The 14,730-nt window shown below is 48.0% G+C and overlaps 1 long non-coding RNA gene across 3 annotated transcripts; it reads right to left on the bottom strand.

The window, feature by feature from the left end:
- Positions 1-8,850: 8,850 nt before the first annotated feature.
- On the bottom strand, positions 8,851-14,123 carry LOC127301451 (uncharacterized). Of its 3 annotated transcripts, XR_007852068.2 has the most exons (5): positions 13,796-14,123; positions 13,570-13,697; positions 12,240-12,551; positions 10,665-10,806; positions 8,851-10,556 (listed from the first exon to the last, which is right to left on the bottom strand). It is a non-coding gene; the product is annotated as an uncharacterized lncRNA (long non-coding RNA). The 3 variants fall into 3 exon arrangements; XR_007852067.2 differs by lacking the exon at positions 13,796-14,123 and having other exon boundaries at positions 13,570-13,765; XR_011745464.1 differs by lacking the exons at positions 13,570-13,697; positions 13,796-14,123 and adding an exon at positions 13,301-13,453.
- Between the last annotated feature and the right edge of the window lie 607 nt (positions 14,124-14,730).

Raw genomic sequence — 14,730 nt, forward strand, 5'->3', positions numbered from 1 at the left:
GAATCGGTCTCTCGATGATATCGATTCGATCCGTCAGGCTGGTCGCAGAGTTGAACTCGAAGATTCGCCGGGGTGGCGTACTTAGCCAGCCATGTCTGCTTTTCCAGCTCGAGCCAACCGCAGGAGCTGAGCTACGGAGGTTCGTCGGGGTGGCGTACTTAGTTAGCCACGTACGCTTCTCAAGATCTGTTGCTGACGTCCCTCCTGTTTTCCCAGAAGTCCCTGATGTTGTGGCCTGGTTTGTGAGCGCCCAGTTACCGCAATCTGGCACATACGTGCACGTGTATCCGTGAGGGATCTCCTTAGGCGCCTCATGCAAGAACTGGCAGTCACTAGGGTCACCACCGATCTTGTAGACGACGAATGCCGGTGAATTCGGCACTTCTGGTGCTGCCAACGCAAATGGCAGCGGTGGACGGGACTGGAGTGGCAACTCTCCTTGATGCGTCCCGAGAGCTGGTCTGACGGCGAGTACGGTGCCTCATGATCTCTGGATCACCGAAAAGCGACACGCCCCAACGTGATTACCAGGTTCTCGAGTGGCGGTGTAGCGAGTGAGCCACCAAGTAGTTGATCTCCTGCCGCAGGGACACTGGTGCGTTCTTCGACGGGCGAGAGGTCTATCCCATCGAGTGCACCATCAGGCGAGAACCCCTTCCACCTGATGCCATGTGAACGGGTTCTGTGGAAAGAGCCGATGAGGTCGGCTTCGAGGATGGCTTTGACCTCGTCATACTTCTTCTTAAGCTCGTCGGTCAGATCCTCGTACGTGACTGGTGTGCCGTCCGCCATCTCAGATGTGGATGGCGATGTGGTTGATGTAGAAGCTGGTCCCACCGGGCGTGCCAGAATGTGTTGCTGCCAAAACCCACCGGCGGGCAGCGACGGGCAACACAGTAGAGCCGGGAACAACCTAGGGCTGCGGCTGGCCCAGGTCCCTCCGAGCGACGGCCCGCAAAGCCTCTGGTACACACGTCCGATGCTGATGCAGGGCGTGCCACCCGACCTATACCCGGTCGGGAAGGTGATGGAGATGCCTCGCTTAGTTTCCTGCATGGCATACACGTAAACATTAAATACGAGCCTCGATCGGCTCTCGAGTTATCTGTGAATCGGCTCAAGGAGCCGATCCACCCATGATTCGTACGAGGTGCACGAATATATGGTGGTCCTGCTTGATCAAGATAAAGCTAAAACGATCTACGACGATTTAGGGTTTTCACCGCATAATCGGATCATCCTACTCACAATTGGGCCTCGCTGCCACGCACGGTGATCGTAAGCCGATCCTAGATAGGGCCTAAAAACCAACACGAGGTTGATCCCCGGAACATCCTGTCTAGGACTAGCGAACGACACCCTACGTGCCGCTGGATCCTCCAACCCTTTGTAAGGCCTAACTATTGCAGATATTAAACTAATCCTTGATGAACAAGGAGCAACCGTAATGGATCGGATCTACTAAATAACGATCAAGCGGGATGCCGCCCCTACACCTAAGATAGGTGTAAGGGCGGCTAGATATGCAAGGGTTGCACTACGACAGCATGTTTAAACGAAGAACAATGCTAACCCTAACACATCTATGATAACTACGTTGCTCGCCATCAAAAAGGCTTCAGTACGAGCAACGCATGAACAACATAAAGCTTGTGCTGCCTAGATCGCAAGACGCGATCTAGGCAGCATGTTGCTTACCGGTAGAAACCCTCGAGACGAAGGAGTTGGCGATGCGCCGAGATTGATTTGTTGTTTATTTCATAAACCCTAGATACATATTTATAGTCCAGGGGACTTTCTAACGTGGGAATAATCCCAACCGTGCACGAGGCCAACTCTAACTAAAACGACACGTAATCTACTATGTTACAGATACACGGGCCAACTAGCCCATACTTTGCATATAAAGGCCGATTCACATATTTCTTCTACGTATATTCTTCAAATCCATCTTGATCGCGGCCCACCTCTGACTCGGTCAAATCCTGGTGATAACACATGCCCCCCTGGTTTTGGAATTGGTAATTCCAAAATCACTCTGCTTTTCCTTCGTTGGGTCATGTCGTGGCAGAACCGTTGCAGTATCCGTCATCATGATGCCTTGCCTTCTCAACTTCTCCGCGTGACCTGGCAGTTTTTTTTTTCTTTTAGGCACCACTTCCTCGGAAACTGCTGTGGCATTGAATTTCCACTATATCCCCTTTTATTTAACCGCTCCGCACAGTTTATTTCCGCATCTTCTTCGCATTAGCACTCCAAAAGCCCTCCTACGCCACCATGTCTTCTTCCTCCTCTGCTTCATCGGATCTTTCCACCCAGTCCTCTTCCTCTCGCGAGCCGACGCCGGAGCCGAACCCGGCAGAGGTCCACGCAGCCAACACCCGCCGCGCCATTGAGGCCGGGGAGGAGTCTAGTCATGACTTCTCCATCTGGTCGGAGGACGACAAGTCCCTGACCGATGGGGAAAGCGACCTCCGCTTCCTCGCCGACGGGGAAACGGAGGAGGAGAGCGACGACGATCGCTTCTCCTGTGACTTCACCTCTCCCGAGGAGGAGGAGGAGGAAGAAGAGGAGGAGGAGGAGGATGACACCTCCTCCGACGAGCCGCCGGCCAAGCGGTTCTGCCCCTGGCCGGGGAACCTCAGTTATGTCGCTATCGACGACGATGACGCTGACGAAGAGGACGAGGACAATGAGGGCCCGGTCGGCGGCCATTGGAGCGACGACGAGCCCGCCGGGAGCAGCGCCGACAGCGGCGACGACGGCGACGACGAGGGCAGCGACGGCCCGTAGATAGGACCTCTAGTATAGGACCATGTGAGTAGATGGGGCAATGTATCCCCTAGTACTTCCTTTTGAGAGCAATCAGCTCTTTATGTAAGAAATCTCGCCTATCAATGAAGAACTTTTCCCAATTTGATTTTGCCGATTTCCTTTGAGCTTAATTTAGCCGATTTCCTCTCATACTGATCTTGCCGACTTGTCCCCTTTGCCAATGCGTAATGAGCCGATAGCAACGCATCGGCCCTTTAAAATTCACCCTTCCATTCTTCAACTGATGATTTTGAAATCTGGTGGATAATGTAGAATCTTCAGGGAAGCCTTTGAATTCTCCCAACCAAACCTAATGGTCTTCTTTAAACACTCATCATTTTGTGAAGAAGGTTGCGATGAAAGATCAGCCGATGGTACCCCAATCGGCTCCTGAACAGAGCATCCACCAGGCCTGCTGCCCCCCGAGCCTTACTCGAGGCGAGAATGTCAGAGAGGATGCACCAAAGCCGATCACCTTTCTTCCTTAGAAAGCCGATATACCCCTTCTGTCAACACTGCTGAACTAGCACCAAGGGTTGAAAATCCTCGACAAGAAGGTTCAGGAACCCGGATCGGCTCAAAGCAGCTGAAGAAGTTCTCATTGTTTTACTCCCGCGAAGAAGCAGAGGGCCTCACAGCTGAACTGGATTTGGTGGAGATCCGGTAAACCTCGTATAATTGCACTAGAGTCGATGGCTGCGCATCGGCTTCGTCTCTCAGCTCTAAAGTCGATGCCCTTGCATCGGCTGTAAGTCATGTAAAAGTTTATTTTACTGGCCGATTTTTTCTAATCGGCTCCCAATGTTTTACTGCACACATGTTTACACATGTTTATCTGCGCATGCTCATCTGACTATATGCCCCCCGAGCCGAATCTGCCAGGTGACTGCAGATATCGGCTTTGTGGTTAGCCAAGGCACTGTACTTGCACGTCGGCTCCGCGAGGATTCGTGTTGACTTTCATCCGCCGACGTGGCTGCTGCCCAGTAGATCGATGTTGAACACAAGCAGAACATGTGGTGAAGATAATTTTGGCCGATTGCTGGAATCGGCCTCCATATCGATTGAAGCGCTGACTGAAGGTTCTGTAATGCCCCTTCAAAAATTTTTGGGGCCGATCACAAGGATCAGCCTCGCCACCTTTGCTCATTGCTGTGCTTCAGCTACATAGTCAGGCCAGTGGATAAGACCAGCTTAACCCTTCCCTTCGTCACGTCGATGCGCTCGCAGTCGTCCAAATTGATACCTGAGAGTGGCTCTTGGCCTGCTGCTTCCCAAGCGTTCATGCCGGCCGTAGAAATTTGGGCTGAGTCATCGGCCTGGACGACCTCTACTTCATCTCCATCCCACTGTATTATGCATTGGTGCATCATGGAGGGAATGCAACAGTTGGCGTGGATCCAATCCCTCCCTAGCAGAACAGCATAGGTGCTCTTGCTATCGACGATGAAGAACGTCGTAGGGATAGTTTTCCTTCCTACGGTCAGATCCACGTTCAGAACACCTTGCGCGTCAGACGGTTGGCCGTTGAAATCGCTCAGTGTCACGTTGGTCTTGATTAGATCTGAGCTAGAACGTCCTAACCGACGTAGCATAGAGTATGGCATAATGTTGACTGCCGCTCCGGTGTCCACCAGCATCTTATTGACAGGCCTCCCATCGATATAACCTCGCAAGTACAGGGCCTTCAGATGTCTGTAGCTTCTTTCTCGTGGCTTCTCAAAGATAACCGGCCGTGGGCCGTAGTCAAGTTGTGCCACAGGTGCCTCGTCTAATCCTGGAGAACTGAACTCCGAAGGAAGGATGAACACCATGTTTGTGCCAGCCGATGTCTCATCATCGGCTTTCCTTTGCTTGGGGCGCCACTCCATTTTCCGTGGACGACCCTCTTCATCCAGGGTTCGCTGAACTTTCACAGCCAGATCAGGTCGTGCCTTCCTTAGCGTATGCAAGTACAACCTTTCGGCTTCCTCCAGGCCATGCAATCGCTGAACCCTGCGCTTTTGGGAACGGCTGAGTCCATCAGGGCACCACCTTGGCCGGTGGTACCTGTCTTCTTCTTCTTCTTGTCCCTCGTCTTCTGAATCCTCGAGATCTTCCCATCGAGGGGACTCAGCGCGTTTGCTTTGTGGCGGGAGAGGCCCTAAGCGCTTGAACACGGACACGTTGGCTGCCTCCTTCTTCTTCTGGTTGCATTCTGGGCAATTGCCGATTGTGGGCAATCGGCTCATTCCTGAATCCCAACAGTGTCTGAAGAAGGGGCAATCCCAGTGCCTATCGTTGTCGTCTTGCTCCCTTGATTTTCCTTTGGCACGGCGCTCGTGCTCCTCCTCATCGTGATCGTGCCGACGATGTCTTCTGGCTTCTCTAGCCAGACGATCTCTTTCATCATCATCGCTGGATCGTCGGCGTTGGTCATACTGACTCACATACTTGTTGAGGAGGTGATCAGAGAGGGGTCGCTGATATCTTATGTTCTTCACTTCTCCCTCTGTGACGTAGCGCTTGCCATCATGACGGAGCCGATCGCGTGGAGCGGCCTCCTCTGTGTCCTTGCTATGAGAGCAGCTGCCCTAGTCTCCATCCTTGCCAGCGTGGTGTCCAAGTCCTACCATGTTGATGCTGAACGAGGATCCTGGCTGGCAACCTTTAGGGTAAGTGCATTCCACCATGTTAACGGCGGGGAAAGGTTGGGTGTCGACCTTCATGGCGTACTGGTTGAAAATCAGACGTCCTTTTTCTATCGCCATTTGGATCTGCTGACGCCACACCCTGCAGTCGTTGGTGGCATGGGAGAGCGAGTTATGCCATTTGCAGTATGGCTTTCCGTTCAGCTCTTGTACCGTGGGGAATTTGAGACCTTCGGGAATCGTCAACTGCTTCTCCTTCAGCAGGAGGTCGAAGATTTGCTCAGTTTTGGTCACGTCAAAATCAAACCCCCTGGGCGGGCCTGGTGGCTTTACCCATTTGCAGGACACGGGGTTTGCCCCCCGAGTCCATTCAGCCACTGCTACCTCTTGATCTCCTGCAGAAACTTCGGCTTCCTCTGCCTCGACCAGGACTATCGCACGCTTGAATTTATCCCGGTACAGTCCGGTGGCGCTGTTCATATGCCGCGCTTTACGAACCATGTGCGCCAGTGAGGGATAGTCTGCTTGGGAGGCCATGTCCTTGAGCGGTGTTGCGAGGCCCGCCACTGCCAACTCGACTGCTTCCTTTTCAGTCACACGAACCGAATAACATCGGTTCCTAAGAGTCCTGAAGCGCTGGATGTATTCTGTCACAGTTTCTCCACGCTTCTGACGTATTTGTGCTAGCTCGGTAAGGCCAGACTCGGAAACCTCTGAGTGGTACTGCATGTGGAACTGTTCTTCCAACTGCATCCAAGTATGGATCGAGTCTGGTGGCAACGAGGTGTACCACCCGAAAGCCGATCCCGTGAGGGACTGTGAGAAGAACCTCACGCGTAGCGAATCCGACACTGAGGCCGTTCCTAGCTGTGCCAAATATCGGCCCACGTGCTCGATGGAGCTGGAACCATCTGATCCACTGAATTTGGAGAAACCAGGGAGCCGATATTTAGGTGGTAGCGGGATCATTTCGTAGTCGTCGGGGTACGGCTTGGAATAGCCGATTGCCCTCCTTTTCGGCACCATGCCGAACTGGTCTCTCGATGGTACCGATTCGATCCGCCGTGGCCGGGCCGCAGGAGTTGAACTACGAAGATTCGCCGGGGTGGCGACTTAGCCAGCCATGTTGCTTTTCCAGCTCCGAGCCAACTGCAGGAGCCGAGCTACGGAGGTTCGTCGGGGTGGCGTACTTAGTTAGCCACGTGCGCTTCTCAAGATTCGTTGCCGACGTCCCTCTGTTTTCCCGTAAGTCCCCGATGTTGTGGCCTTGGTTTGTGAGTGCCCGATTCACGCAACTGGCACATACGTGCACGATGTATCCGTGAGGGATCTCCTTAGGCGCCTCATGCAAGAACCGGCGATCACTAGGGTCACCACCGATCTTGTAGACGACGAATGCCGGTGAATTCGGCACTTCGGTGCTGCCAACGCAAATGGCGCGGTGGACGGGACCGGAGTGGCAACTCTCCTTGATGCGTCCCGAGAGCCGGTCCTGACGGCGAGTGCGGTGCCTCATGATCTCTGGATCACCCGAAGAGCGACACGCTCCAACGTGTTTACCAGGTTCTCGAGTGGCGGTGTAGCGAGTGAGCCACCAAGAAGTTGATCTCCTGCCGCAGGGACCTGGTGCGTTCTGACGGGGTAGAGAGGTCTATCCCATCAAGTGCACCATCAGGCGAGAACCCCTTCCACCTGATGCCATGTGAATGGGTTCTGTGGAAAGAGCCGATGAGGTCGGCTTCGAGGATGGTTTTGACCTCGTCATACTTCTTCTTGAGCTCGTCGGTCAGATCCTCGTACGTGACTGGAGTGCCGTCCGCCATCTCAGATGTGGATGGCGATGTGGTTGATGTAGAAGCTGGTCCCACTGGGCGTGCCAGAATGTGTTGCTTTCAAAACCCACCGGCGTGCAGCGACGGGCAACACAGTAGAGCCGGGAACAACCTAGGGCTGCGGCTGGCCCAGGTCCCTCCGAGCGACGGCCCGCAAAGCCTCTGGTACACACGTCCGATGCTGATGCAAGGGCGTGCCACTGACCTATACCTGGTCAGGAAGGTAATGGAGATGCCTCGCTTAGTTTCCTGCATGGCATACACGTAAACATTAAATACGAGCCTCGATCGGCTCTCAGGTTATCCTGTGAATCGGCTCAAGGAGCCGATCCACCCATGATTCGTACGAGGTGCACGAATATATGGTGGTCCTGCTTGATCAAGATAAAGCTAAAACGATCTACGACGATTTAGGGTTTTCACCGCATAATCGGATCATCCTACTCACGATTGGGCCTCGCGGCCACGCACGGTGATCGTAAGCCGATCCTAGATAGGGCCTAAAAACCAACACGAGGTTGATCCCCGGAACATCCTGTCTAGGACTAGCGAACGACACCCTACGTGCCGCTGGATCCTCCAACCCTTTGTAAGGCCTAACTATTGCAGATATTAAACTAATCCTTGATGAACAAGGAGCAACCGTAACGGATCGGATCTACTAAATAACGATCAAGCGGGGTGCCGCCCCTACACCTAAGATAGGTGTAACGGCGGCTAGATATGCAAGGGTTGCACTACGACAGCATGTTTAAACGAAGAACAATGCTAACCCTAACACATCTATGATAACTACGTTGCTCGCCATCAAAAAGGCTTCAGTACGAGCAACGCATGAACAACATAAAGCTTGTTCTTCCTATATCGCAAGATGCGATCTAGGCAGCATGTTGCTTACCGGTAGAAACCCTCGAGACGAAGGAGTTGGCGATGCGCCGAGATTGATTTGTTGGTTGAACGTTGGTTGTTGTTTATTTCATAAACCCTAGATACATATTTATAGTCCAGGGGACTTTCTAACATGGGAATAATCCCAACCGTGCACGAGGCCAACTCTAACTAAAACGACACGTAATCTACTATGTTACAGATACACGGGCCAACTAGCCCATACTTTGCATATAAAGGCCGATTCACATATTTCTTCTACGTATATTCTTCAAATCCATCTTGATCGCGGCCCACCTCTGACTCGGTCAAATCCTGGTGATAACACTATTACAGCAGGGTCTATTTTCCAGCCTCTGCTTTTCCTTCTATGATTATTCAGGATCAATTTTCTGCCCCTATAGGACACATCTAAACAGCATGTCACCTACAGCTGCCTGAGTGCAGAGGAAGACCTCCCCACAACAAGTGTAACATAATAATTGTAATATGCACACAGTTTAGCATGTATTTTGAAAACATGACATGGTCCAGAAGTGCCTTTTGCTCTGGCTTCACGATTGTTCCAGCAAAATGACACCTAATATTTTTTATTTTGAAGATCGACAACTTGGAAAGAAGAGAACAATTGCTTATAAATAAAACATAGAAATTTTGGAGTATCATTATTCAATAGAGCATAAGCATCAGAATGGCAGCGGTATAATTCTTAATATCAAAGAATAACAACATAATTTTCACAACATGGAGGTCTTCTAAATGAAATCTTGGGACACAAACATGTGTCATGTCTAATAAGAATAACACCAGAAACATAACTGTATCTTTAGAGGAAATTGCAGCTTTACAGGATTTTGTTGAAGAATACCTACATAGTCAATGGAAGCTAGATCTTTAGAGAATACAAGAGGTGTGTCCAGGTCAATAAAATTGCTACGGCAACAGTGGATGATTCATTTTAGCACCTTATTATCATACCAGGCCTAAAACATTGTACCATCATTTCCAGTTTGAACTTCCTAGTGGCATTGCCTCTAGTTGCAAAAAAAAACATGTTACTTCATAATTTTAACATGTAACTTCTTTTTGCAAAGAAATCTTCACACTTAATCAATCTGAAAAAACAAATCCCAATAGCTAGATGATCAGCCCAGTCCATGGAAGTACTAGTCATAAGTGCAATACCGGCTATTCTTGCAGCAATAATTACTCTAAGAACCCTAACTTCTCATGTTTAATGTTAATAACATGAACAAGATTTCCATGTATTATTTTCTGAGCATCAAGCAAACTCTGACAGCTTTCATCAGCAACAATTCTGTATTTGTCCATAGCAGCAATGTAACAAGCAAGATTTCCATGTATTATTTTCTGAGCATCAAGCGAACTCTGGCAGCTTTCATCAGCAACAATTCTGTATTTGTCCATAGCAGCAATGTAACATCATGGAGATGTCCTCAATCATCTCTATGAACTGGTCGCTCAAAGAGTACATGAGTCACTCCATTTCTTAAACGAATGGCAAAATTATTAGAAGAATCAGATAACCTCCCAATGACTGAGATATATTAATGAAAAAAATGAACATACTGGGAAAAGATTAAAACTATGGAGTTTTTATCGTAGTATCAAATTTGCAGATGTACAAGCCATTTAGTTAGTCAAGAACCTTGATTGCTTGATTTTGTATGGAGCATTCATTTGCATCCAACATAAACGAGCAGTGAGGATGGGCAAGACAAATAGCCTCCAAAACGTCTATATAAGAGTTCAATTAACCATTAACCCAAAATTACACTAACAGGTGGAGATTAGAAAAAATAAATATTTTGGGTAATAAGAAAAAATTGCTAACAAGTGAAGAGTTTCTTGGTACATTTAGGAAAGTGACCTACAGTGCAGGATTACATGTAGCCTCATACAATGGAAGTATTATTGTAAACAAATCTAGACTACTTTGGCAACGACTTCATAGAAAATGGGATTCTTAGAGGCAATACACGTACCTGATTATGAAAGCCACCAAAATATACTTTATAAATGTTCAAGCAAAATAATTCTTGTAGTGACAGAAGCAGGTAATTGGATTGGAGATGTTGTACATATGGATCATATTGTACATGTAGGAAATTATTTATCTAATGAAACAAATTTGCATGCATGCATTGTTTCTCTACTGCCTGCACACTCAACAGGAACAAGGAAACAATTTTTAGGAAAAAAATACATGGAGAATGAGAGGGACGTCACCGGGGAGCAGAAGGTTGTGGCGGTGGCCAGCAGCTGATTAGGAACGTCGCCGGTGGCAGCAGCTCATGGACGTGGTCGCCTGAAGACGACTGCAGCACCAGCACACAGCAGGCACCTCCCAATCGAAACCCTTGCACCGCCACTGTTGAAATTAGGGAAAGGGCAGTAAACAATTAAGATCACCCACAAAAACAGGAACAAGGAAACAATTTTTAGGAAAAAAATACATGGAGAATGAGAGGGACGTCACCGGGGAGCAGAAGGTTGTGGCGGTGGCCAGCAGCTGATTAGGAACGTCGCCGGCGGCAGCAGCTCATGGACGTGGTCGCCTGAAGACGACCGCAGCACCAGCACACAGCAGGCGCCTCCCAATCGAAACCCTTGCGCCGCCACTGTTGAAATTAGGGAAAGGGCAGTAAACAATTAAGATCACCCACAAAAACACTTAGATCAGTGTTATGGAAGCAAACAAATATCATCCCAGGTAAGTTCAATTAGGCAATCACAATCTCATATGAAAATTAGAAAAAATCACACCACTCGCTAAAGAGGTAAGTACCAATCACATGAAGTGATATATAATTTCCATTAATAACTTGACGTGAAGTGATATAGAATTTGTAAGACTGCCAAATTAAAGTTTAAGTAAACTGAATTTTACTGGCATTGGGCAGACAAAATGGGGCCGAGAAATAGTTGGACATCTACTTGAACAGATCACATGATGCCCCATTTACATACCTTATTATCAAATATGAAAATTCAGTTAGCAAGATTTAACTTTGAAACACAAGGCCTCATTTTTGAAACCGAAACCTTTAATTTGAATGTTTTTGGTAGGCCAAATATCCACCTTTAATTTGAACCACAAGGCCTCCACTTTGAAACTGAAACCTTTAATTTGAATGTTTTTGGTAAGCCAAATGTCCAACTTTTATTTGAATTATTTTGGTAGGCAAATATCCAGAAGATTCGGTTGTAACTACTGGAGACCAGAAGTATGAGATGTACACCAGTATTGATGTTTTGGCCGAGATACTTAAGGTGATAGGCAGTGGAATGTATTTCAAAGTTTCTCTAACATTTTCAACTCAGGTTGTTCAGTTAATGATCTGGTTTGAGAACAGATTTAAGCGTATATAAAGGTCTGCAACCAGTCATTTAATATCAGCTCAAAACTGAAACAATGAGTAGTCTCTATTGCTGTACAGTTTGATAAACCATGACCAGGATGTACACAGCCATTTGAGAAAACGTACATCAGTTTAAACTTTACAGATATCCCTTAATCAAACACCATCAAACAAAAAGGCTGCACATTTCTAAAAGAGATATATCTACCTAGGTCAATTCCTAAGATTTACATCATATATTTTCGTTTCTTATTTTTCCTTGGAACTCTGCAAATGATCCAGGAGCAATGCTATGGCAAATTACGATGTAATAAGAGCTGCCAAATTTCGGCCAAATTAGGAACACATGCCAATTATCTGATCTCCCTTCACAGTAGGTATTTAAAAGGAGAAATTTCCATGAATCTTTTGTGTAAACAAACCTAAAACTACACTCTGCCATTCGATTCTTGATGCATTAACTTCACATAGGCTTGCTTTTTTACTGGGCTTGTATCTTCTAGTGTTTTGTCATGTATTATTATACTGTATGTAACTCTATATAATTGGACGGATCATTTCTCCTCATTAATGAACCCATCACCAAGCTCTTGATCCATTTCTTCTAGGCATGCAATTTGAAGGATTGCATAGACCAATTCCAGAGAAGAATAACTTCAAAGTATGGCAAAAAAAACATGCACACAGCTCACCTCTGACCAGTTCATGGCAACCGGTACTCATCGATGGGCGGAGCACACCCCGTTCAAACCCAACGCAACAATGGCAAAATAAACAAAAAGAATCCATCAATCATACACCAAATGATAAAAAGAATTAAAAGGAGAGTATCAAAAGGACAAATGCAGAACCAAACATACCAGCTGCAGCCCCTAAATTTTAGAACCCCGCCAAGGATCATGGTTGAACCTTTCACCAAACATCAGAAGGGCACACCCCAACGAAAACAGAATACCAGATGCCACCAAAAGAAAGGAAGCTGCAACCACCGGCCCAATCTCGATCTGTTACAGAAGCAACAGGGGATTAGGATCTTGATAACAATTTTCACCTTCACCATTAATCTACTTGCTTATTTGGATACAAGACAATCCATAACCAAAACAAAATCAGCTTTTCGGACATGATAGCAGATCGAGGACTTAATAATAATCAAAATTGATAGGGTCGAGAAGCAATATCCAGTGCTTGAATAACTAATATAGCCCGAGGTGATGCTAGAGCGTGGCAGCACGAAGGAGAATGATGGGGGCGGGGACGCAGTCCTTGAGCGGGTGGTTCCGTGGTCATCTCTCCGTGCTAGAGGAGGCAGGCCTGGGCGAGCCTGGCCTCACCAAATTACGGTTGGTCGGGGCAATTTCCTATCCTGGCCGAGCTCGAGCACAGGCCGGGCAGGTAGAGGGGCGGCGGGCGAGGTCATGGCGAGCGGCAGCAGACAGGTGGTAATCGACGTGGTCGAGCGGCGGTGTGGAAGAAAGCGGCGACGGGGCCAAACCCTAGGAAGTGGTGGTTCTTGAGAGCCTGGCCTGGACTGGCCCTGACATGTCCGGGCCCGGTGCAAAACAAAAAACATGAGGCCATTATACACAAATAGTCATAGTGCTTCTTTTGATATTCCAAGTAGTAAGTTGTACTGAACAAAATTCTCTCGAAAGACCCACTATATCATAACAGAAAGTAACAATGGTCTTATTGGTGACAAATCAATTCAAAAGCAACTATATATTTATCAAAATATGCATGATAAGCTCACACTCTAGCTCTACGCTCCAGCTCGCACTCTATAGCTCTGCACTACAGGTCTCCAGCTCGCACATGTAGGAAACTTGCAAACAGGTAAGTGCACTGGTTATGTAAATGATTTTCGCCCAACTTTTTTAAGGCAAAATCATTTGTCGAATTCATCGTCTCGCGTTACTTTTATCTTTCAAAGCCTGCCCTTAGACAGAGCCAAATTGAATAAGGACGGGGCAGATCGGAATTGGATGAACTATATTATGTAGCGAAGGGGATTGTACTAACCGTTGGAGATTGACGAGGGAATTGATGGAAAGCAGCAAATCGAGATCTCCATCTCCTCCGCCATTATTTCCATCTAAACGGCCAGAAATCGCGAGGCGTTCCATAGTCGGCGTGATTGAGCGAGGAGTCTGGAGGAGAATGAGGGCATCCATGGGATTAGGACTTTTTCTTCCACGGCGCTCAGTCAAAGGCTCAAATTTGCTGAGCTACGGGCTATGTGCCGTACCTTGGTGGGGGGCCCTGCCGACGGGGGGGGGGGGGGGGGGGGATGTGCGGCCGCGCCGCATGCACCTGCCTAGGGCCCGCTGGCTTCGCCAAACTGCGGTCGATCGGGGCGATCTCCTGTCCTGGCCGAGCTCGAGCAGAGCCGGGCCAGGTAGAGGGGCGGCGGGCGACGCCCTGGCGAGCTGCGGTGGACAGGTGGTGCTCGACATGGTCGAGCGGCGGCGGGGCCAAACCCTAGCGCGTGGGGTTCCTGGGAGATCAAAGGAGGCGAGGTAGTGGTGCGAAACGGATTTGTTGGGCTTGGCCCATCTGTGCGGGAGCGACGCTCGACGAAGGACGACCAAAGTTTTGATGTATTGCTCGTTTGGCAGAATAAGGAACAAGTTCCTCCTTTTTAAGTAGTGTAGATATGGTAATAAACTACATATCGAAGTTAAGTTGTGGGACTCACGGTGTAATGAGCTCTAAAGCGCTTTCATGAATGTTACATCATTTACAATGGTAGGAACGGTTAACAGTCATTTAAAGAAAACACTAACTATAAGTGGTACACTGCATTATCTCTTATTACCATTCTAGCAATAAATTTTAATAAATTAAATTTTAGAAAGAAATTGACTTGCTAAGAGAAGACAAATGGTACAATGAAAAAATAGTCTTTTTTATTTCATCAGAGATCATCTTTTAACTACTTTCTTCAACTCCTCTCCTCTAACTAAATAAAAATCAAGCGTCGGAATTATAAGAGATGGCTAAATTCACCCATTATACAATGCTATTACATAGCATCTCTAACCGAGCCTCTAAAAGAGCAAACCGAAAAACTCGAGTTCAGTCTTTCGAAAACGTGTTTACGGGTCGCAAAACGACTGACGTAGAACATACCCTGTAAACTAAAACTGAAAAACGGAATATTCGAAAAGTCATCATATTCTT

The sequence above is a fragment of the Lolium perenne genome, chromosome 5, assembly GCF_019359855.2.
Source record: "Lolium perenne isolate Kyuss_39 chromosome 5, Kyuss_2.0, whole genome shotgun sequence".
NCBI classification, from domain to species: domain Eukaryota; kingdom Viridiplantae; phylum Streptophyta; class Magnoliopsida; order Poales; family Poaceae; genus Lolium; species Lolium perenne.